General features: G+C 52.5%; 1 long non-coding RNA gene across 2 annotated transcripts in view; it reads left to right on the top strand.

Annotated features, from left to right (window-relative positions):
* LOC102240577 overlaps window positions 1-22,227 on the top strand; it is a 179,725-nt gene that overhangs the window by 41,837 nt on the left and 115,661 nt on the right. For both annotated transcript variants that reach the window (XR_313154.2, XR_313155.2), the window contains exon 2: window positions 10,865-11,016. This is a non-coding gene — a long non-coding RNA (uncharacterized LOC102240577). The remainder of the gene's footprint in view (window positions 1-10,864; window positions 11,017-22,227) is intronic.

Genomic DNA, 22,227 nt, shown 5'->3' with positions numbered 1-22,227 from the left:
CCAGCCACTTAGCTGAGCGGCCTCCCACCCCTGCATTTGTTTGGCTCCTGGGCCTCCGAGCCCTGCCCCCATCCTGGCTCTGCTATCTCCCAGGCCCTCCCCCAGCTTTCCAGCTGTCAGTCTTCTCTGGCCCACAGAGCACTGGCCCTCGCTCCTGCTTGACTCCAGGTTTGCTCTTGATTTCACAGCTGCTGCAGCTTCCCTGTCAGTCTCGGGCCCCACGGAATCGTCCAAGGCCAGGATGGCTCCTGGTTTCTGGGTTCAGATGGATGTCACGGTGACCTCCCAAAGGGCGCTTTGGGCGAATCTTCGGTTACCATGCTGGGTTTTAAGTAATGAGGAGTGTAATCACCAGCGTGCTTAGGTAGCAAGTGAAAGACCCTAGCGATGGGGTGGGGCCCCAGGTTGGGGCTCTCAGAACTTCCCTCCGGGGGAGCCGGATCCCGGCTCTGCGGGGCATGTACTGGGAAGTGGCCAGGGCCAGCCTGTGGCTTTGGGAGCCACAGGAATTTGAGCCCCGGGCAGAGGTGATGTAGACACAAGGGAACAGCCTAGAGGTACAGGCCCAAGGGAAGTAGACGGAGAGGCAAGAAGTAGGTTTTGTCATTAGCGCCAAGACCCCTCTGGGGCCGGACTGAGGGGCTTTGTGAGGGAGCCTGCTGCTGCCTGGGATGTGAGGACGACCAGGGAGGACCCAGACTGCTCTGGACAGGTCGGGCCTGAGGGCCTGGGTGGGGGGCTGGCCTTAGACAGGAGAAGGGAACCCCTTTCTGAGATGGGAAAGGAGGAGGGACCTGCTGTCAGCGAGGTGGATGGCAGAGTCTCAGAGAGCAGCATCCCCAGATGAGCGTGTTTCCGGGTCAGGAAACGCTTGGTGATGTGAGATCCCTGAGAAGCTGGGGGAGTGGGGGCACGCCTCCAGATGGGCCGCAGGGAAGCTAACACCCATGCTCCTCTGCTTCACACACTGACGGAGCTCCTACGACCGCTTGGACACGTGACCTGGATTGTCTGTCCCTTTCACGCCCAGGACACTGGAGACCATCTCGCTCCTCCCCATTTGCAGATGGGGAAATGGAGGCTCAGAGAGGTTCACTAACATCGTGGAGGTCCCGAGCCGAGAGTGGTTGAGGTGGGATCACAGTCCCGGCTTTCTGATGGAGAAGCCCTGGTTCCCTGTGCCCACCACGAAGGCAGCGGGAACAGCGTCTCTCACCAGCACATGACCACCGCAGTTTATCAGATACCCCATTTAACAATGTGGCCACACTTTTTTTCCCCCACTTTATTTAAAAAAATTGTTTTCCATTACAGTTGACATCCAATATTATTTGTTTCAGGTGTTCAGCATTGTGGTCAGACATTTATACACCTTACAGAGCTGTCCCCCAGTCTCGCCCCCTCTGGGCCCCATGCACAGTCACCCTCATAATCGTGACTGTATTCCCTCGCTGTGCTTGATATGCCATCACGGCTTTGTAACCGTGGCCCCGCTTCCGAGCCGTAATAATCATGGGAGTTAAAGAGCATTAATCACGTCCCGCTGGATGGCGTTCCACTGTTGTAATTCACCCCTTTCATCAGATTCGGATCTTTACAACATTCATCACCACGGGGCAGGCCTCCTGTTGGAAGATGAAAACCAAATGGACCAGAGAGGCTCCGGGCCACACAAGAAGTTGGTCCCCGGTCGTGGCTGGGAATGGGTCCTTTTGGGCCTCATCCTGCTTCCTGCACATCACGGAGTTGACTGCACTCACGAGGGACTGACTGAAGGAGGGAGGCGTGACTCAGTGGCTGTGCGGTCCCCAGGCCGCTCCACGCTCAGGCCTTGCAGTGCGGTGCTGGGCCCGTTGTCCCTCGTGGACACAGGACAGGGATGACTATGGGTCGAATGCCGACGCTGTGCCCGATGTGGAACACACCTCATTTCGTTTAATCCTCAAAAATATAAAAACGCACTCAAACCCGAGAGGTCGGTCTTGCTAATACCGTATTCCCACTGTACAGACAAGGGAAGGTGTGCCTGATCCGCAGCAGCACCTGGTCGTGTCGGAATCAAAAGCCTGACTTCTGTCCATGGCCTCCTGGTCCTGACCACGCTCGTTCCAGAATGCTCCCGAGCATGGGATGGAGGAGGTCTGCGTTCAGCAGCCCGGGTTAGGGCGGGAACCTCCCTCGGGGCTCGGAGAGTGATGCCACCTCTGACTGAGTCCTCGTTAAATGGACGGCATTGGTAGATTTCATTGCATTTCTTTCCTGCTAGACTATAGCTTTGATGAGGCAGGCACGAGGTTCATTTTGCTGACCGTGAATTCTGTGTGTCTGGGACGGATAAATCCCACTTTATAGCCGAGGGGCCTCCGTTCCCGAGATGTTAATAAAATGCAAAGTTGGGATCCAGATTCATTTCACTGCCCACTCTCTCCAAGATTTAGCGGTGGCCGGTGTTGGTGTTTGTGCAGGGGGAGGAAGAGGCGAAGGCTGGGAATAAAGCATTGAATTAAGATGCCCCGGGAGACCTTCGTGTCAGCACGCGTCTGAGGGGCGCTCTAACAAGTTGACGAGCGTCCCCACCGGCTCTGTGGAGCTGGTGGAAAGCGACCCAGACCTGCGCGCGTGGGGAGGAGAGGAAGCCACCGTGTTGGAGTGTCGCAGGGACCAGAGCTGAAGGACACCCATTAGCCCATCGCTTTCCATGGAGACTTGGGGCTGAAGGGGCTTGCTGGCAACTGCTCACCTACGACCACACGGTGGAGTAGAGAGAGCCAGGAAGTTGGAAATGAGAATCCAGCCCCCAATTCCAACCTGCTTTCTATTCTCTGTGCCATGTATGCTTAGTTATTGAGTCTTTTTTTTTGTTTTTAAATATATTTTTTATTGATTCCAGAGAGGAAGGGACAGAGAGATAAAGACATCAATGGTGAAAGAATCATTGATTGGCTGCCTCCTGCACACCCCACACTGGGGATGGAGCCCGCAACCTGAGCATGTGCCCTGACTGGGACGCTCAACCACTGAGCCACGATCGCTGGCTGCTATTGAGTCTTTGAACCTGTTTTCTCAGCTCCGGCTTCAACTGTCCCTGGCTGCGATGTACCCTAGCCCTTCTCAGGTGGGCACAGTGAACACATTCCCTGAGAGCTCGCTACTGGGACAGTTTGACTCATAACTTTGGGCCTCAGGTGCCCATTGGTCTCCTGGGGATCTGATCATCACGGCACCAAGAACTCACTAATGGTCAGGGGTGTGGGTTTCACCCCTCGGCTGTAAGCTCAGAAGACTCTGAGTGCCTTGAGTCTCACCACTTATTTCTCCTCAACCTTGGACCCACCACAGGGACTGGGACTTGGACAGTCTGAAATTCACGATGCCTCAAATTGAAGATCTGTGACTCATAGGAGACAAGACGCCATTGTGAAACTTGAAAAGGATTGAGGGGTGGGGAACGTCTGGCCCTCCGGCCATATAAGGCCCTCGAAATCATTTGGTCTGGCCCTGCCAACGCATTAAGGGTGAGTTAGTTAAATGCTTGACCAAATAGAACAGGCTGATTTTTAAGGTGATAATTTTGTATGGCCCGCAAATGATGTTATAAATATCCAAATCGCCCTTAGCAGAAAAAAAGGTTCCTCACCCCTGGATTAGATAATTGTTTGCAGGCCTTCATGCATAAATATAACTGGGCTTTCAATAGAGATTCAGGTCACTTGCTTTCTCATTTTTCCAAAAAACCTTTTGATAATGGAGGAAAACCCACCATTGGGTTGTGTACATACTAGTATATGTAATTCTTTTCCCGCCAAGAACATGTTTCCTGCCTTACTGATAGAAAGCACCCATGGATTGCAAGAAGAACCTTCTCCCCCTTTGCTGGGAAGGGCCGCTAAGGAATGACTTGTGCTTTATTTTCTCGTGGTCTTGGAATAGGTAGTTGCTTCACGCTGGATTTTGGACGGCGGCTAACCCAGTTAGGGCCTGCAGCATAATTGTTTCTGTGTAACCTGGCGCCTTTTATTCTCCCTGGTGTTAACTTCAGAAGCCGGTTCTTTTGTCAATAGTGTATCTTTCTGGGGGAGGAAGGAAAGCCATTTTAGGGTATTCTCTGCTCAGCAGATAAGAAAAAGGTAACACCTGAGGAAATACACAGACAATTGTGGGCGTTCTTGGGCTAGTGATTGAGACGTTATGAATATGCGGATTCTTCAGTACCTGAACCAGTGTGAAATCTCTCCGAACCTGTGACGGGAGCCGGTGTTTCTTTTCACCCACGCTTTGAAGGCCAGGAAGCCAATTCTCTGTTTTGTGCCTTGTGCTCTGGCCAGATGCCTCTGCCTGGGTGGAGGGCGGAGACTTGGGAGTGCTGTTGGCTGTGTGGGTTTATAATCGCCCTTCTCCGTCCCACGGTGGAGAACCAGAGGAGACGTGGCCAGGTGTGTGGAAGAGCCCAGCACGGGTGGCAGAGCACTTGGGTCTGGTTCAGTTGGTGACAGGACACTCCATTCACTGAGCAGAACCTGTGTCTTCACCTGGGAAGGGAGGGAAAGGGTTTAGAACCAAAGGTTGTGAACTGTCGGTCAGACGGCCAAATCCAGCTCTCAGAAATGTCTGGCCAACGGGTACCCAAACTAATTTAATTTGAGTAGTTGCCAGCATTTAAAACTCAGAACAGACTTCACATTTGTAGAGTTGAGAAATATTTGTAATATTTTTCACTACATCCTGTCATTCCCCTTCATGCTGGTCCTTGTGCTTCTTCCTTTACTAAATTCTGAATCAACCCAGAACTGAGCTTCCGTTTCCCTTCCGCTAGATGCAAGGGTTGGACCTTATGGGCCCCTCCCAACCCTGTGATGCTGTGATTCAATTAAAGAATGAGGAGTCAAAGGATGCCGTTAAAAAATAGAACTAGAAGCTGTAGCTCCACTTGATTGCATTGCTTACACAGGATCAGATAATTGGAACAGTTAGCTGCAGTGTCAAGAAAATAGTTTTGCTTCCTCTTATATTGAATTTTCATTTTCTCTCTCTGTCCCCCCTTGAAAGTTCATTTGGACAGAGCAAACCCTACATCCTGATCAAACCCTTCTGTTCCAAGGCCCCACTTTTGATTCAAAAGTAGTTCCGACACACCATCATTGATAAAGATAAGCCCAGGATTACAGGAACAAAAGCCCCGCTCCGTGCATGAGCACCCAGCCAGCAGGAGACAAAAGGGGGATGACCAGAAAGGGAATTTGAACACATCCTCCTTTTAAAAAATTAGTCACAAGATCCATTGTTTCTGCTCTCTTCTGGGGAAATTATTATAGGGGCAGCCAGGAGGAGTCCTTTCTCTTTGTGTTCTTTGTCTGGTGCTGACAAAGCCAGGCTAGATGGTCCCAATTTGGGTGGTAACATCTGAAGCATCAGAGAGGTGGTCCAACATCCTTGTCTTCATTCCATCTGAGCCCATTGAGGGGTTGACCTTGGTCACTCAAGGTCGTCGAGCTTTGTCACTGCTTGTTTGATCTGTGCTTATTGGCCTGGACATCCTCTGTGAACATGAGCGTGTGGTTGTCTTTGACCTTCGTGCCTGACGCCGTCGTCCGCAGAGTTGGATGATTGGATAGTGGTTGCTGAGCTTGTTCCTCCCAGTGGAGCTCTTTATTTTATTATTTAAAAAATATATTTTTATTGATTTTTTCTTTTTTTTGAGAGAGAGAAAGAGGAAGGGAGAGAAAGAGAGAGACATAGAAATATCAATGAGAGAAAAACATAATCAGTAGGCTGCCTCCGCATTCCTCCCCCCTCCCCCGCCCCACCACTGGGGATCAAGCCCACATCCCAGGCATGTGCCCTGACTGGGAATTGAACTGGCAGCCTCTTGGTTCATGGGTCGACGCTCACCACTGAGCAACACCAGCCGGGTGGTGGTGCCCTTTGGGTCTGGTGCTCACCTGCTGGCATGCGGGGATGTGCGGGTTTGCCGTGGTTGAGTGGACGCCGTCTTGCCCTTCGGAGCCTTGGCTTTGGCTTCAGTGTGGGGAGGGGCAATGGCTTCTGTCTTCACTTCCCACCATCTCGGTGAAAATGTCTTTTTTCTTTTCAAAATGAACTTTCTCCCTGAATAAAAGTAAGTAAATGTGAAAAGTATGATCTGTGGGAGAAATTTTACAAAATACTGAAAGTTATTTAAAACTTGTAAGCATATCTCCAGACAGAACCAGTGGTAGTATGTATATACACATTGGTGTGCTGTTTCCTCCCAGTTCTCCCGTCATGAATATGTATACTCTGGTGGATACACAGGCACATCCCTCGCTTTTTATGTAACATTTCTCCCACGTCATGTGTATTCCCAAAGACGGCGCTGACGGCCACCTCCTCCGTGCTGGGCCTGCCGCCCTGTGCTCCGTCCTTTGTCCTACCTTCGCTGACCTGCGGTTTTTCACTGCTTTAGAGGGTGTGGCCCTGAATACTCTGTATATCTGTCCTGGCTCGCATCTCTGACCCTCTGAGCTGGCAGGCGTTTCTCAAGACCTTTGAAGGATGGCTCCGAGTGTCCCATTAGCTCAAATCCCGGTCCCGGTCCTGACCACCTCCTTCACGCTGTCCTCTCCCCATGCTCCGCCCTCGGGGAAGCCCCCCGCAATTCGGCCAGGTTTGCAGCCTTGCATGACGGCGCCCCTCCCAGAGCACCCAGACCTTCCCCACAGTGTCCCCACGTCTCCGAGACAATTCTGCCAGTTTAAGTTGCCTAGAGTGTCTTCCTGCCTTTTGGGTACATGTGGCACTTGTCTTAAGTCACATAATTGGTAAGAGGTGGAACCTGATGCCAAAGCCTGAGTTCCTGGCACCAGCCACTTCACCTTCTAGCACACGTTGGGAGTTTGGAGGCAGAAACGAGAAACTGTGGGTGTAAGTGATACTGACCCTTTGGGGCAAGGTGGCTGCGGGTTTGGGCTCAGAGCTGCCGCCTTTATGAGAACTTTGGTCTCAGCCAGCCATGTGGCCCGAAGCCCGCGGAGGGAGACCCAGGTTCTAGCTCCAGCTCTGCACTCGGGGCTGTTACTTTGCCTGGTCATTTAATTTCTTGGGCCTCAGTTTCCTCACATGTAACATAGAGGAGCATTTTAACCACCTGGGCCTGTTATCTGTATAAAATGGTATTTTATGCCCAGGTTTGCCTCCAGTGCCCAGGGAAACAAACAAGTTTTTGTTTATTTATTTATTAAAAATATTTTTTAAAATTGATTTCAGAGAGAAGAAGAGAGAGGGAGAGAGGGATAGAAACATCAATGATGAGAGATGACCAACTGCCTCCTACAGGCCCCCCCACTGGGAGATGGAGCCCGAAACCTGGGGCATGTGCCCTGCTGGGAATCGAACCGTGACCTCCTGGTTCATAGGTGGACGCTCAACCATTGAGCCACACTGGCCGGGCTGTCTGGGCCTTTTGTAGTGAGGAGGAGTTTCCCAGGTGGAGGAGGGATGGGGTGGAGGAGGGAAAGGAGATCCTTCGTGTGGAGAACAGCACAGATAGAATATGAAGGTGGAAAAAGGTGTGGCATTTTGGGGGCACTGGTGAGATTTCTCCCCAGCTGACAGGCAGGATATATGTGAGGGTGGCGGTGGTCGCCTCGGACCCAGGGTTACCTATCCCCAGTGCCTGTGTGCCCCGGAATCGCCTGGCCGTCATTCTACAGAGGGGCGGTTGGGGCCCCACCTAGACCCCAGGAATCCTAATTGCTGGGCTGGCACCTGGGCGTCATGCGGTAGAAATTCTCCAGAGGAGGTTCAAGTGCAGAACCAGGCCTGGAGTCAGCCATCAAGGCCAGCGACCTGTCCGGGCGCACAGGAGAGTGGCAGAGGCGGCTGCGCGCTCAGGGCCCCTGGGTGGTGATTAGGAGCACCGAGGCTGAGGCTTTCGGTCCCGACTGCCCGCTGGGATCCACAGACTGTCACGCGTCCCGATTTTCCGGGAAAGGCAGCGACTTCCTCGTCTGCCTCGAGGTCAGGGCTGCGGCGGGACGAGCAATGGCCTGCCTCAGCCCCATCGGCTCCCTTGGGAATGACAAAGCCCTCTGCTCACTCCCCATTATTTCATTGTAAACGAGAAAGTAATAAAAGGAGGCTGCAGCTGCACTAATCAAATCAGCCATTACTAATCCCATCGATCCGGGGAGAGAGCTGGGAGGGCGGCAGGGGACAGAGGCTTCTGACGCAGAGTCAGCCCGATGCGTTTCTGTCACAGTGTGGGGACCCGTGGAGGGGAGACGCCACCCCTCCCGGAGGCTGCCCTGGAGCTGGGCACCAAAACGCCTCGTTGCCTTCTCAGGACGAAAGGCAGGAGGGGAGGGGAAAGGCCATTGGAGTGGGAATCTTAGTCTTTATTCTGGACAATGGAAGGTGGGGGCTGGACAGTCAGTGCAAAGGTGGCCAAGAGAAACACATGCATAAATAAATGAAGTGTGAAAAGGGACTGCAGAGGCCCAGGGGGTGTGGTCTCTATGGACTGACCGAGGGACCCTGGTCAGCGGTGAGCGTAGGAGTTGTCTCCGTCGAGGCTCGCTGTCCCACGCAGGAGTCCCCCTCCCAGCTGTGACCTTCAGTGTCACCTCCCCGGGGTGCCCATTCTGAAAGGGTTGCAATTCCTCAAAGGCACCAGAAAGATCCCCACTCCTTGCCTTTATTCTTGCTACACCCCTGCTCCTCCCTCCGGAGTTTCTCAAAGTGGGGTCTGTGCCCCACAGCTTGGGCCCAGCTTGGGGACTTTGCTGCCAGTGCAGAACCTAGACCCCAGCACAGCCCTGTGAATCGCTCTCTGGGGCTTGGAGCTCAGGTATTTCAGCAAACACGACGGGCAATTCTGAGCAGTGCTGGGGTTTTAGAGCTGCTGACCGCCCTGTTCTCTCTGCGTGCAGACACCTCTTCATCTCTCTCTTTACAGCTCCCGTGTGTTGAAATATGGACAGGGCTCCCTGTTGCTTTAGGTTTAGAAAAGGCCGAGAGCATTTTTATTTGATGCGAGCATGCTGTAAACTTCTGCCGAAAGAAGACGATGAATCGTAATGTCCACTTCAGAAGCCTCAAAAAATGCCAGCCGCTAATAGCCTTTATAGTTTGCAGAGAACAGACATCCAGCGAGGAAGGAAGAAGAATTTGCTTTAAACTGGGCCAGCTTGAGCCTGGCTGTACCCAAAATGAATAAACAGTAAGAAGAATTTATGAGCTATCATTGCCTCTTGCCTTAGCCATATTTTATGACTTTCCAAAGTAAGCAGAAATATATTTTACAAACTTTGACAACCAGACAAACATGAGGATTTACGAATTGGGTGGGTAAAGACCGACTCTGTAATCAAATAATTTGACCGCGGAAGAGCCCTCGCCTTTCTGGTAGACACCAGTTGTGCTTTCTGGTGGCCTGCCACCCTCTTTGTGTTTGCCAGTTTCTCCTGCCTCGTGAGTTTCACGTTGCCAGTGGAGGAACCAGGAATCTCAAGGCCACAGCCTCCCTTGCAGCTAGGACTCAGAGCACCTGTACTTTCCAGCGTGCCGATCATGACCACCTGCCAGTCACGAGCCACGTGATCCGAAAGTGAGCAGCAGGAGAACTCTCACTCCTGCAGTGACCCATGGTGCTGCACAAAGTGGTGGCAGAAGCACACAGGTTTGGGAGGGCCTGGGAGCAGGTGAAGGTCCTGGTGCGGAAGCCCCTTTGCAGTGGAGGCCTTGGGTTCCCAGCAGGGCACGGCTGTGGCCCATCCAAAGCCCTGCAGTGGTGGTGTCCTTCCCGGGCCACTGAGGGGGCTGCTCCTGGGAGCTTGAGCTCCAGTGGGGCTCCCAGCTCCCTCTGCAGGTCTCTGAGCTGCCCTTCTCTCCGCTTGACTTTTTCCAGTGTCACCCTTAGTGCAATGTTCAAAGTCAGGAAATGCGCGTGATACATTCCTATCGCCCCAGCCCGAGGGCCTCCATCACATTTCTGCAGTTGAACCACCGATGTTCCTTAGAGCCAAAGGGAAAAACACTGCTCTTGGGTCCCGGATCCACTCTAAGACCCCACACGATATGAAGTGGTCATATGTCTTTGTTCTCTTTCCACTTGGAATGGTTCCTCAGTATGTCTTTTCTATCATGACCTTGACTGTTGTTAAGAGCAAGGACAGGTATTTGATTCTGTCGAGGTGCCCAGTCTGGAGTCTCCTGGTGACTCTGGGCATGCCACATGTTCCAGCACAGAGGCGCCGTGGCGTCCTCCTGGGAGCATCGCGCCAGGAGGCACGTGGTGTTGGCCTCTCCCGTTCCCTGTGATGTTTCCTTGGTGACTGGTTAAGGCGGTGATGACCAGGTTTCTGTGCTGTAGAGTTGCAGTTTTTCCAATCGTAACTATTATGCACCCCAATCCTTTAATAGCTTTAAATATCTTCTTCCTTGCGCTGTCAGTCAGAGCCCTTCCCTTGCTTGCAGCCAAGAGCTCGGACAGCGATCTCTCTCCACAGGAGAGGAAAGGGAAGCCGCGGAGGACATTTCCTACTTTGGATCAATAGCAGGACAGGGTTAAATCCTACTTGAGCCCTTCATTTTAATTCAGTTAATCAATGTGTTTAGAGCCAAGCATTTGTTTGGCTCTGTTTCCTCACATATTTTACAGGACAACATCCGAATAACAAAGCACTTTTGATCGGAGTGATTTGCCTCACAGGTTCCCTTTAATTAAAAGCGGCTTCTCTTCTCGGAGGAAGGCTCCCCTTTCTGATGAATCCTTGGCCTTGTCAGGGAGGGGCTAGTGCCATCCACAGCCACAGAGCCTCGCCGCCTCCTCGATGCTTTCCGACCACCTGTGTGGACTGACCCTCCCCTGCGCTCCTTTGTGTTTCAGGTGGGATGCCTCAGGCACCTGTGCATTTACCTGTGGCCTCGGCGGCTACAGGGAATTTACCGCCTCACTTCGGCCTGCTCAGCCAGGCACGGGACCTCCCCTGGAGGGGCTGCTCGGCGGCTGCTTGTGCATGGAAGGACCTGTGGAAGGAGGTAGGTGGCACCACGTTGCGGGGGCTCGTGAAGGTAAGTCCTCGGCAAGTATGCGGAAGACTAGCTCCGCATGCACAGGCAGTGCGCTTTCCTCTGCAGCTGGTAGGAGAGTTACACGAGGAAGTGGCCTGCATGTGTGCAGCGTCTCTTTGGCTGCACTTGGAGGAAGAATGTGAAGGGGCAAGACTGGCAGGGAGCCCATTGTGCGGATTCTGCTCTAGTCCAGGTGCGAGAAGGAGAAGGGCAGAGAGAATGAGGGGCTGTTTTAGAAGGTAATGACAATGTTGCAGCTCATCAGTGGTCTGGTCTGTGCCAGGCTCTTGCATACAGTGTTTCTGTCCTTTATAACAGTGTTGAACACTGTGGCAGCTCTGCCTTCCTCCTGTGGAAATGGAGGCTCTGGGTTTGTCTGCAAACACAGAGGTAGGGGGCAGCCAGTGCACACGGCAGGGCCGCCTGGCTCTAAAGCCTCACACCCGACCAGGACGCTGACCTACGGCCTCACTTGTACCTCAGAAAACCCCGCCGTGGCCATGATGGAACAGACACAGCCTTGTAGGCATGTGGGTGCTGGGCCAGCTCACGGAAGGGCAAGGGTCACGTTGCAATTTAAATTCAGCTGCTACTGAAGGAAAGGAGCTCCCGGGAGGAGGTCTGGGGTGTTCATACACAGGGTGCAGCTGGGATTGGAGATCCTGCTCCCCGTCTGTCCTGGTTGAGGGTGGGTTTTACGAAGGTGGCCCATCTGAAGTCGAGCGATCCCTGCAAATCCGGGTGTAGCCTGTGAGCTGGGATGGCACTGGGGTTCTTGAATGCTAGGAGCAGTGCAGGCTGAAACAAGAGAACCGAGAGCTTAGAGCCACGCACAGGGCACCAGGAGGGGCATGCTGCAGAGGGATCAGGATGGGCATTTAGTATGGCCCAGCTGGTGGAAATTCTATCATTCTACAAATCTTCCCCAAGCCTTTCTCACCATTTCCTATCGTGCTGCTTCTTTATCCAACGTCAATTAATATTCCAGAAGCCTTCATGTTGAAGCTTAACCTTGTAAGTTGGACTACTTGACCGAGTCTGGGAGGATCCATATCGTATGATAATTTGTAACTTGGTGGAGGCAAAGTTTGAATCTCAGGGCCTGCGAGGCCATGTGCCAGAGCCAGCACTGAGCTGTGAGCGAGCCCAGGTGGCCCCCTCGCACCCACTCAGCCATGTGGCATCTCTGCGCTATCACTTGGTAATTAAGCATAGCTCCTGCCAGTTCTCAGTGTGCGTTCTGGGCCAGACACTGTGTTACGTGCTTCGTAGGCATGATCTCATTCATTCCTCACAAGAAACCTTGGGGAAATGGTGTCTGTTTCACTGAGAAAGGAACGCTCAGGGGTAGCAGGCAACTTTCCCCTGGGATCCCAGGTGGCCAGTGGCAGAGCAGGATCCAAACCCAGCTCTGTGTGGCTCCGGAGAGAGCACAGCGTCATTGCTTTCCAGGCTCACGGAGGTTCAGCAAACATGGACGAGGCTCCCTCCTTGGTTGGGTGCTGTCCCTTCAGGGGTATTTGCATAGCAGCGAGCAGGTGGGGACCACAGCCCTGTCCTCACAGAGCTTTTGTTATTACTATTTTTTAAAATCCTCACCTGAGGATATTTTTCCATTGATTTTTAGAGCGAGGGAGAGACAGAGAGAAACATCGATGGAGAGAAACACATCGATTGGTTGCTTCCTGCACAAGCCCCCACCAGGGCCCTGGCTGAGGAGGAACCTGCAACCCAGATACGTGCCCTTGACCGGAATTGGACCCAGGACCCTTCGGTCCGTAGGCTGACTCTCTATCCACTGAGGCAAACTGGCTAGGGCAGTGATGGCGAACCTATGACACGTGTGTCAGAGGTGACACGCGAACTCATTTTTTTGGTTGATTTTTCTTTGTTAAATGGCATTTAAATATATAAAATAAATATCAAAAATATAAATCTTTGTTTTACTATGGTTGCAAATGTCAAAAAATTTTTATATGTGACACGGCCCCAGAGTTAAGTTAGGGTTTTTCAAAATGCTGACACGCCGAGCTCAAAAGGTTCGCCATCACTGGGCTAGGGCCTCACAGAGCTTTTGTTCAAGTGGGCACGGCAGGTAATGAACATCGTAACAATAGACCTACTCTTTGTTGGGCAGTGACAGGTGCTCTAAGAAAAATAAAGCCAAGGAGGGGAAGGGAGTGCACGCAGGGCTGGCTGGGGGCAGTGGTTCAGTTTGAGAGGGACAGGCACCCCACAGAGAAGGACACACACACGCCAAGGCTCCCAGGTCAGGGTGTGCCTTGCACTGGGCAGAATGTGCCAGAAAGAGGAGTAGCAATGCTTAGGCCCCTGTGCAGGTCGTGCCTAGAGTGGCCACGGACACCCTGGAGGCCAATGTGACTGACCAGGTGTGAGACTGAGAGGGGGGTGTCAGGAGGGGGCCAGATGGGCCACAGGAACAACCACCAGAGGCCAGAAGGCCAGTCTCCGGGCTTGAGCTTCCGCCGAGGGGGACGGTGTCGGGGCGGGGGGGTGTTAGAGGGGTAGGCGTGTGGCAGGCCAGTGACTTGCTCTGACCAAGTGGTTGAATCTACGTGGAGAATTGGTTAAAGGGGCAGAGACAGCAGGGAACAGGGTCCAGGTGGGAGTTCTTGCAGGCGCCACAGAGAGGAGGCGGTGGCCCGGACCTGCGGCTCTGGTGGGGAGACGAGACGTGGTCAGACCGGGTGTATAGTGAAGGCAGAGCCATCAGACTTTGCTAACCAGTTGGATGCAGGGTTCAATGTTGGGTTTATTTCAGAGACAGAATTTATTATTTCAGAGACTTCTCACCTTTTTACTGTCCTTTATGCCATCTTAAAGGGATCATTGAAGAGCTAATGGGGGCACTTTAGGTATTTTGATTCGACTTGACTGCAAGTAGAGGAGGGAACAGCTTGCCAGCACAGTGCGGAGCTTAGCCAAGATCTGGCTCGAGCCTCACAGATGTCTCAGTGCTTGTGAGGATTACCTGGTCTCAGACTTGGATCAGGGACAGGGACCAGGAAGATGATGCTGGGATCTAAGAAATTGGAAGCAGCAGCTCATCCCCGAGGAGGTGAGAAGCCGGGAACCGCACTGGGAACCAGCCGAGGCGGCGGCAGCGGCCTTCTGTGCTGGGAAAACCGGGGGCCCACTGTTCCAAGGAGAAGGTGCCCGTGGAGGGGGCGGGGCCCATCTTGGCAGCGCAGCCCTGCAGATGCCTGGGTTTCAGAGCAGCAGATTTAAGAAGAGTCGTGCTTTAGATCAGCGCTGGGGGCTCAGACTCTGCTCTGCTGGCCAGGCTGCCAGAGGAAACTTCTGGGTGGGGGCCGTGGCCGTCAGTCTGCCGAGGGTGCCAGCACTCGGAGGAGTCCAGGATGCGCAGGAATGGGGCTGTCCTCGGACACCCACTGTTTGCTATAGCATTTCCACACCTGCTGGGCTTTTCATTTCATCTCTGGTCAGAGTGGAAAGTTCTCTGACCAAAGATTTCGAGTCAGAAACCCTCATTTCAATCCCTGCTCTGCCTCCTTCCACTGAGGGACCTTGGACTGACCGCACTCTTTTTAAACCCCACTTTCCCATCTGCACAGTGGGTTGTAGGACATGTCACTGACCGCCCTTATCTGGTGCTCCTTCCTGTGCTTGTGACCTGTGATTTGCTCTGGCCACTGCAATGTGTGCAGAGGTGACATGGACACTCCGGGGAAACGCTCTACAGAGTCCCCGCCACGTTTTCTTTCGCTTGTGTCTGATGTGGAACATGGGTCTCGTCGGAGCCTCCGTCAGCCTGGCCTCCTGAGGAATGACAGTGTGCAGAGCCCCCGCCCACCTGTGATGAATATACCAGTAGAAGAATGAGTGGGAAACACACTGTTAAACCTGTAACGATTCCTGGGCTGCCTGTTACCATGGCATTGCCTAGCCTATGCTGACCGACACACATGGAAACGATAGTCTCTTTTCATGTATGTCGCACAGGATTGTCTGGAGGACTGAGTGTTATTCTTCTCTCTCTCTGGAACTTTCTATTCCCTTCTCCACTCCAGGTTGACTCTCATGCCTCTGGGGGTCAGCAGAAATATGGCCCCGTCCACGAGGTCCTTCCTGCCCCCCTCAATCAGTTAGCTCCTTCTGCACGCACAGTGCCCGGCACGGAGCTAGAGCTCAAAGACGAGTGCCTGGGACCAGCACAGCGCGCCTGGCAGGGTAATGACAGCCTTCCCTTCTTCTTGTGTCACCAAAGATGCCTTTATAATGCGTCGCTTCTTCCCCCAGGGGCTCCATATGTGGAAATATTTCTGTCTACCAGACAAAGTGCACTCACTGCAAAGCAGTTCATTTGACCATTTCTTATTACTGAGAGCCACGTGGAGCTGCTGATAAGAGCTTCTGATCGGCGGGAGATAATCCCCGTGACCACATCAGTGGATACAGTCCGGCCCCAGGCAGAGCAAACAGCTGTTGGCATTTGTGCAGCTTTGCAGAATCCTCAGCTAACAGTTGCTTCAACCAAAAGGACATGGAATGTTTATTTACCCAGAGATTCCCAGGGGAGGCATTGCTGGGGCTGGTCCTGCAGCTCAGCCATGTCACTAAGGGCTCTGTTTCCTCAGCCTCTCACCTCCGCCATTCATAGCCTTCATCTTTCCAAGCCCTCTGCAGCTGCTCCAGGGACCAGGGGTGCACTTGAGGCAGGGGAGGGGCAGAGCGAGCAAACTCTCTGCTCCTGGCTGTCGCTGTCCCCAGGACATCAAACCTTCCTCAGAAAGTCCTCCTAGGACTTTGCTTTTTGTTTCCTTCATCAGAACTGGATTCCATGGCCACCCCAAGCTGCTAGGGATTCTGGGAAAGTGAGTATCTGGCAAAGGATCCTAGCCGTCATCCTGGGCCACCCTCTGGTCTGGAATGCGGCCATCCTGGGCAACGTGTAGGTCCATGAGCAAGAGACAAAGTTGGGAGAGCGGCTTCTGGGTAAGCAGTGAACAGTGTGTGCTGTATCCGCTATAGGTAATGAGCTCATGGCCATATCACATCTTTCTCATCCTTTCCGTCAAACCCGCTCATTGAACAGATGAAGAGAAAGAATACCCAACCAGAGGCAGAGAAGGGTTAGAATATGTCCTTAAGATCTCTTCCCTCTTTTAAAGAAAGAATTGAGACCCATAACCCAGGCAGGTTGCCCAGAGTGAGCAGAGGGGCTACCCTGAGTGTCTGTAGGGGAGCAGCATGGGGCAGGTAACTAACTGGTTTCTCCCATTTCTGTTTCTCTCCGACTCCCGCTCTGGGTGAGTTATGGAATTATTGAAGGCTTGTTTTGTTTTGGCCATCTTTATTGAGTTTGATTTTCCCGATGAGGAAATTGAGACCCAGAGAACTGAAGTGACTTGCCCAAGGTCAGACAGCCCAAGGTCATGTCCTCGCTGGTGTCCCCTCCCTGACAGACATATTCGGAAGAGTGTCAACTACTTCCTGGGTGAGGGGTTAGGGCTGTGAACCCTCTTTGTTGGTCAGGACATGGCAATCTATTGTGTCAGGGGAATCTGTTGACCAGTTTTAGCTGTTCATGCACATGCTTATACTAGTAAAACCTGGTTCTCAGGTTGGGTTTACAAAGTAGTCCTCGGTAGGTGACTACATGTGGACATAATGCATTGTTGCAAAAAATGCCCCTGTGACTCTCAGCGTCGATGTGTCGCTCACTGCTGCAGCAATGGGGCGGGCAGAATAAGAGCACTTTGATTCTTAACAAGAACAAAGCGTGGCCCGGCTCATGTGGCTCAGTGGTTGAGCATTGACCTATGACCCAGGAGGTCACGGTTCCATTCCTGGTCAGGGAACATGCCCAGGATGCAGGCTCAATCCCCAGTGGGAGGTATGCAGGTGGCAGGCCATCGATGATTCTCATCATTGATGTTTCTCTCTCTCTCTCCCTCTCCCTTCCTCTCTGAAATCAATAAAAACAAAACATGTTAAAAAAAACAAAACAAAAACAAAACAGAACAAGGCATGCCAGCTCTGGCAGTGACACTCTCCCCTGTGTAATCATCACCACCCCCAGGAGGTGACTTAAAAAATACAGATTCCAGAGCCTTGTGCCTTGAAAGCTCGGACTGGACCCACAAAGTGTATCTTTACAGAGTTTTCTCCGGGGATTCTGATCGTCAGCCTGGTGTTTCGGACATCGAGTGGCTAGGATGGGATTTCTTGAAGCAGCCATTGGACATCTTGGAATTGTGGTTTACTGGCTTTGCCTTCAGACAAATGTGCGTCAGCACCAGGTGGGTGGATGTAACTCAGGGGTGACCAGATGGCCCAAACTGCTGAACTTCTCGGAAGCACTCTTAACTCATGGGGCTACTTTGCTTTTGCCTTAAGATATATAACTTGAAAGATATATATATTATTCCTCCTTAGGAGAACTAAAAGTAAACATCGAGTATTGGAACTATTCCAGGCAAATAGAAGGTGGCCTCAACACAATGTTGAAAGATATTAAAGCTGAGCTCTGAAGTGTGAGCAATCATCACCATACATCAGAGGTTCTCACAGGGCCCGTTTGGTGATACCTGGAGACACTGTGGTTGCCACAGTTGAGAGCAGGGGTGCTGGCATCTAGCAGGCAGAGATCAGGATGCTGCTCTGCATCCCGTAAGCATACAACTGGCCCCCCAACAAAGAATGATCTGATCCCCAAAGTTATTGGTGCCGAGATTGAGGAATCTTGCTCTAGAGACTCTAATTCTCTCATCCCACATCCTTTAGCTTCAGGGGCGGGGAAGTCAAAATTATCCATCTCTCTAGGACATCGTTGTGTGAACTCAGGTATGAAATCTTTAGGCCCAGCTGGGGAAGACTAGGTCACTCCTTCATTCATATGTGGCCACCACAGCCAGCAGGTGACCAGTGGTCTCCTCTTTGGGTCCTGGAGCTGCAGAGACTCCTGGGGACTTGCTGTTACCCCACAGGTGTGGACCTTGGGCTGCCCTTTCCCAAGGCGACTCACTAGCTCTACCTGACTCCTCTCTCTTACTCTGCTAAGGGACCTCACTCCCATCTCCTCCTCTCTGGCCTGTGTCAGCATCCACCTGCAGTGTCTCATCAACCAGTCTTTACTGGAAAATACTTCCTTTTGTTTTTGAAGGGCTTAGAAGAAACTCTACAAATGTGAAAGTTTCAAGCACACCCAGGAGATGTCTTAGGCATGGGCCCCAGGAAGTGCCTGTTCTGGAGGCTGCACAGCAGTCACATGAGTCCTGCCCGGGGTGCCAGCAGTCCACCAGCAACGTGCTGTGTGCCCTTGGGCAAGTTACTTTCCTTCTCTGGTCCCCATGCTAGCCTCTGTGCAGTAGATGACTAGTTGAGAAGAGTCCTCAGGTCCCTTCCTGGTCAGACATGGAAGATTCTGAAGTTGGCAGAAGTTTGCCCACAGCCGAGCAGACAGAGCTGCAACCCGCCCTCGTGTTTTCCTCTGAATGGGGAGAGGAATGTTCACACTCATCCTGCTGGCAGAGCCCTGTACCCACACCGACGGGTGTCAGTTCTGGCATTTATTAGAGTGCCAGTAAATCTGGAAAACAATAAATATCTCATTACTCTCCTGATGAGGTGTCTTTAAGTGCTATTTCACAATGCCTGCCATTGCTGGGCTGGATTTATGGCAGGGACTTGCTTTAATCTGGAAATATTTCATCTTTTGCAAGCACCTTGTTGGGCCCTAATCAGATTCCTGCAAATCCCTGGAGCAACTGGAGAGCAAGCCAAGGGGGTGCTCCTCCGGGCAGGTTGGGAAGCTGATTTCCTGACCTGTGGTTGTTCGTTGAAATGATTCCAACGTTTCTATCGGACAGGCCTGGATGATCCCATTTCCCCTTCTATCCAAGGCTGGCTGGGCCGTCTTGGTCAAACAGACTCATCTGAGCCTCAGTCTCCTCGCCCGTAAAATGGGGAGGGTGGTTTCTTTGCAGAGTTAAGGTTAAGAGGCAATGAGCTGACAGACGTACAGCAGCTGCATGGAGGCCTGGAATAACGCGGGTGCTCAGAAAACAGGGACCTGTTAAGAAAATTGTCTGAAGGAAGACTCGGAGCCCCTACTCGGAAAGCCCTGGAGGCCGGAGTCAGGGCTGTAAGTCAGGGCCTGTTCTATGTTCGCACCGAATTAACAGCCAGGCAGGGGAAAAATGGAACAATTAAATATTTAAACCAAACATTTAATTTTTAAACACGAACATTCTTTTTATAACTCGGACTGCACTTCAAGGCCTTTGGAAAATTCCCTGAGCTTCTGCTGTCCGCCGTCTTTGGGGTATCGGCCACAGCACGCTCTAACCTTGGATGCCTCTGAACTTGGCGCGGTCGTGCATTTGCCTCATTCGGAAGGCACCTTTGTGTCCTAATAAAGATGTTATTGACAAACGTCTGTAAAGAAAGAGGAGCAAATCCCTGTATAATATAAATGAAACTAAATCTGAAAGGAGGGAAATTATTTCATGTGACACCTTTGATTCACTTGCTCCCTCAGACATGTCTGCAGGCTTTTTCCGTGTTACCGCTTTCAAGTTGCACGGAACGCTGGGCAAGGCTCTGGTTGTGTCCTTAGGAGGTTTGGTGGGGCTGGCAAGTGACCCAGGGTCCCATGTGGGATCGTGGACCTTGATGCGGTTCCTCTCTGGTGCCACACCCTCTCCTTCCTGCAAGGGCGTCTCATTTCTGCTCGGAGACCCACTGTATCCGCCCCTCCTGGTTGTTGTCCTGTGTGGAATTGAGGCCACCTGCGATTCCTGTGTGCCCTGTCTCCTGACAGTGTCTCTCACAGCGGCCACAGTGACGGGTCCAGGACGAGACATGTGAACCAACAGATGCCCAGTCGATGTATCCAGGTGTCACTGGGAGCCCGGATGTGGATGCTGCCTTTGGCCATCTTGCCACCAGGAAGGGGGAGTGCCAAGGGAGAGGCTGGTGGAAGCTCAGAGAAAGAGATTGTAGCTAGTCTAGTCGACTCTCTGGGCACATACATCCCTTTCCCTTTAAGAAAAGAGGTTTCTCTCCTCTCAATGACTTCTTATTTATTCATGTATTACTTTCCCCTACTTAATGCATGCAGCCCGCTTCTGTGGCGCACCATATGTCTGGGGTGCTCTGCTGTAGCCGCGTGTGCCTAATCTGCCCGGGTCTCATCAGGCTCTACTACAAAACATGACAACGCTCTCCCTGTATCACCGAGTTTCTACGTGAGCTCCTCAGCCTTCCCCGTGGGGCTGGGGTCTCAGCCAGGAATCCACAAGCCGGTGCCTCTCCAGGGCCCAGAGCTCCTGGAGGCTCATCAGCCCAGACCCTCACCCTGGCCCCAGGGAGGGAGGGATGCCTCTGTTTCCTCTGTGACCCCATCTGGCAGAATTTCACAAAGCTTGGTGCCGAAGAAGGAAGAATGGCCGCAAGCCAAAGGCCCCAGCGCCTCCTCTCCCATGAACTTTGTGACCTCAAGCACATTCCCTAAGCTCCCTGTGCCCTGGGTCCCCAGGTGTGAAGTGAGAGTGGTGTCAGGCAGAGCCCTGGGCAGCCCTGCCATTCTGCAGCCCTGGGACTGTGTGCAAGAGCAAAGCCATCCTCCCTCACCCCCTGCCTGTGCCCGCTGGTCTGTGTGTGCCCTGGGAGGGGAGGAGAGAGGAGAGACAGGCTCACCAGGAGGGAGCACAGAGGGTCACGAATAGCCCAGGTCGCGGGCACCCTCATCCTGCCAGCATTGTTCCAGGCGGTTAAATGTAGCCACTGAGTCTCCCACTCAGAGCTGACCAGCTGCACACCTTCAGCTCGTGCCCTGGAGGAAGAGATGGCCACCAATCACCGCGGCCGTCGGCGGTGGCTCTGAGGGAAGCCGAGGGTGAAATTTCACCGTGTCAACCTTCTCAGTTGGCATCTGTAATGACCACGAAATGCCTGGGGCCCCTGTCGCCTGCGTGTTTAAAGGTGACCTCCGTTTATTTATGAGGCCGTGGAGCTCTTTACCTTTGGAACTCTTTGATGGGTTGAGCCTGCCAGCTGTGGCTCCGGAAGCATCTGAGGAAGTAATTATTTGTCCAAAGAATGGCTGTCACTGACGGATGATTACGGTGTGCTCGCTTGGTGCCAGGCATACGTTTTACATACATCTCCCCTTCACAGTGACCCTACGAGGTGGGCCCGCCTTTGTCCTCATTTTAAATATGAAGAACCCGGAATTCATGGAGATTAAGTCGTTTGCCCAGGTCACCCAGCTACGGAGTGGCCACACTGTGCTCACTCAGGATCCAGAGTCCAAGCTTTGGACACAATGCTGTGTCTCCTCATCAAAACCCTGAATATGCAGCTGCCTGTAGATAGGTGATCATATAGCTTATCATCCGCCTTTGTCCTCATTTTAAATATGAAGAACCCGGAATTCATGGAGATTAAGTCGTTTGCCCAGGTCACCCAGCTACGGAGTGGCCACACTGTGCTCACTCAGGATCCAGAGTCCAAGCTTTGGACACAATGCTGTGTCTCCTCATCAAAACCCTGAATATGCAGCTGCCTGTAGATAGGTGATCATATAGCTTATCATCCCTGTAGGTAGGTGATCATATAGCTTATCATCCCTATAGATAGGTGAGCATATACCTTATCATTTCTATAGATAGGTGAGCATATAGCTTAGCATCCCTATAGATAGGTGATCATATACCTTATCAGCTCTGGAGGAGAATGTTGTGCCTAAAATGAAGCAGAGTGCTTGGGAGAGATGGTGGGTCTAACTCCGCTCCCCACCCCAGGCCTCAGTTTTCCGGAGCCCAGGACAGTCGTGTTGGCCTTAAGTGACGAGACTGTTCCCAGCCCTGGGCTTGTGGTCATTATTGCCTGTCTTGGGAAACACCACTCGTGGCCCTGGAGGGTGTGGCCAGAGCCTGGAACCTTGCGCCTCAGGAGAGAAGAGAGGAAAGCCCCGTTTCCTTCCTGCCCCCCTCCTATGAGCAGGGAACCAGCAGGTGTCCGACCTCTGTTCACGGGACCAGAGAACTTGAATCTTTTATTAACCACTGTGGTTCCTGACGACACTCTGAGGTGAGCTCAGTGAGCACCGGCGCTTCTGGTGAGCTGGACTGCTAGCTGGCCCCGCGGTCCCTCCTGGAGCTGCGCCTCCAACCCCGCGGGGCAGCTGGG

Source organism: Myotis brandtii, unplaced genomic scaffold (assembly GCF_000412655.1).
Source record: "Myotis brandtii unplaced genomic scaffold, ASM41265v1 scaffold1214, whole genome shotgun sequence".
Lineage (NCBI taxonomy): Eukaryota > Metazoa > Chordata > Mammalia > Chiroptera > Vespertilionidae > Myotis > Myotis brandtii.
The sequence above is the reverse complement of the archived record's forward strand: the minus strand, read 5'-3'. Positions and strand labels throughout refer to the sequence as shown.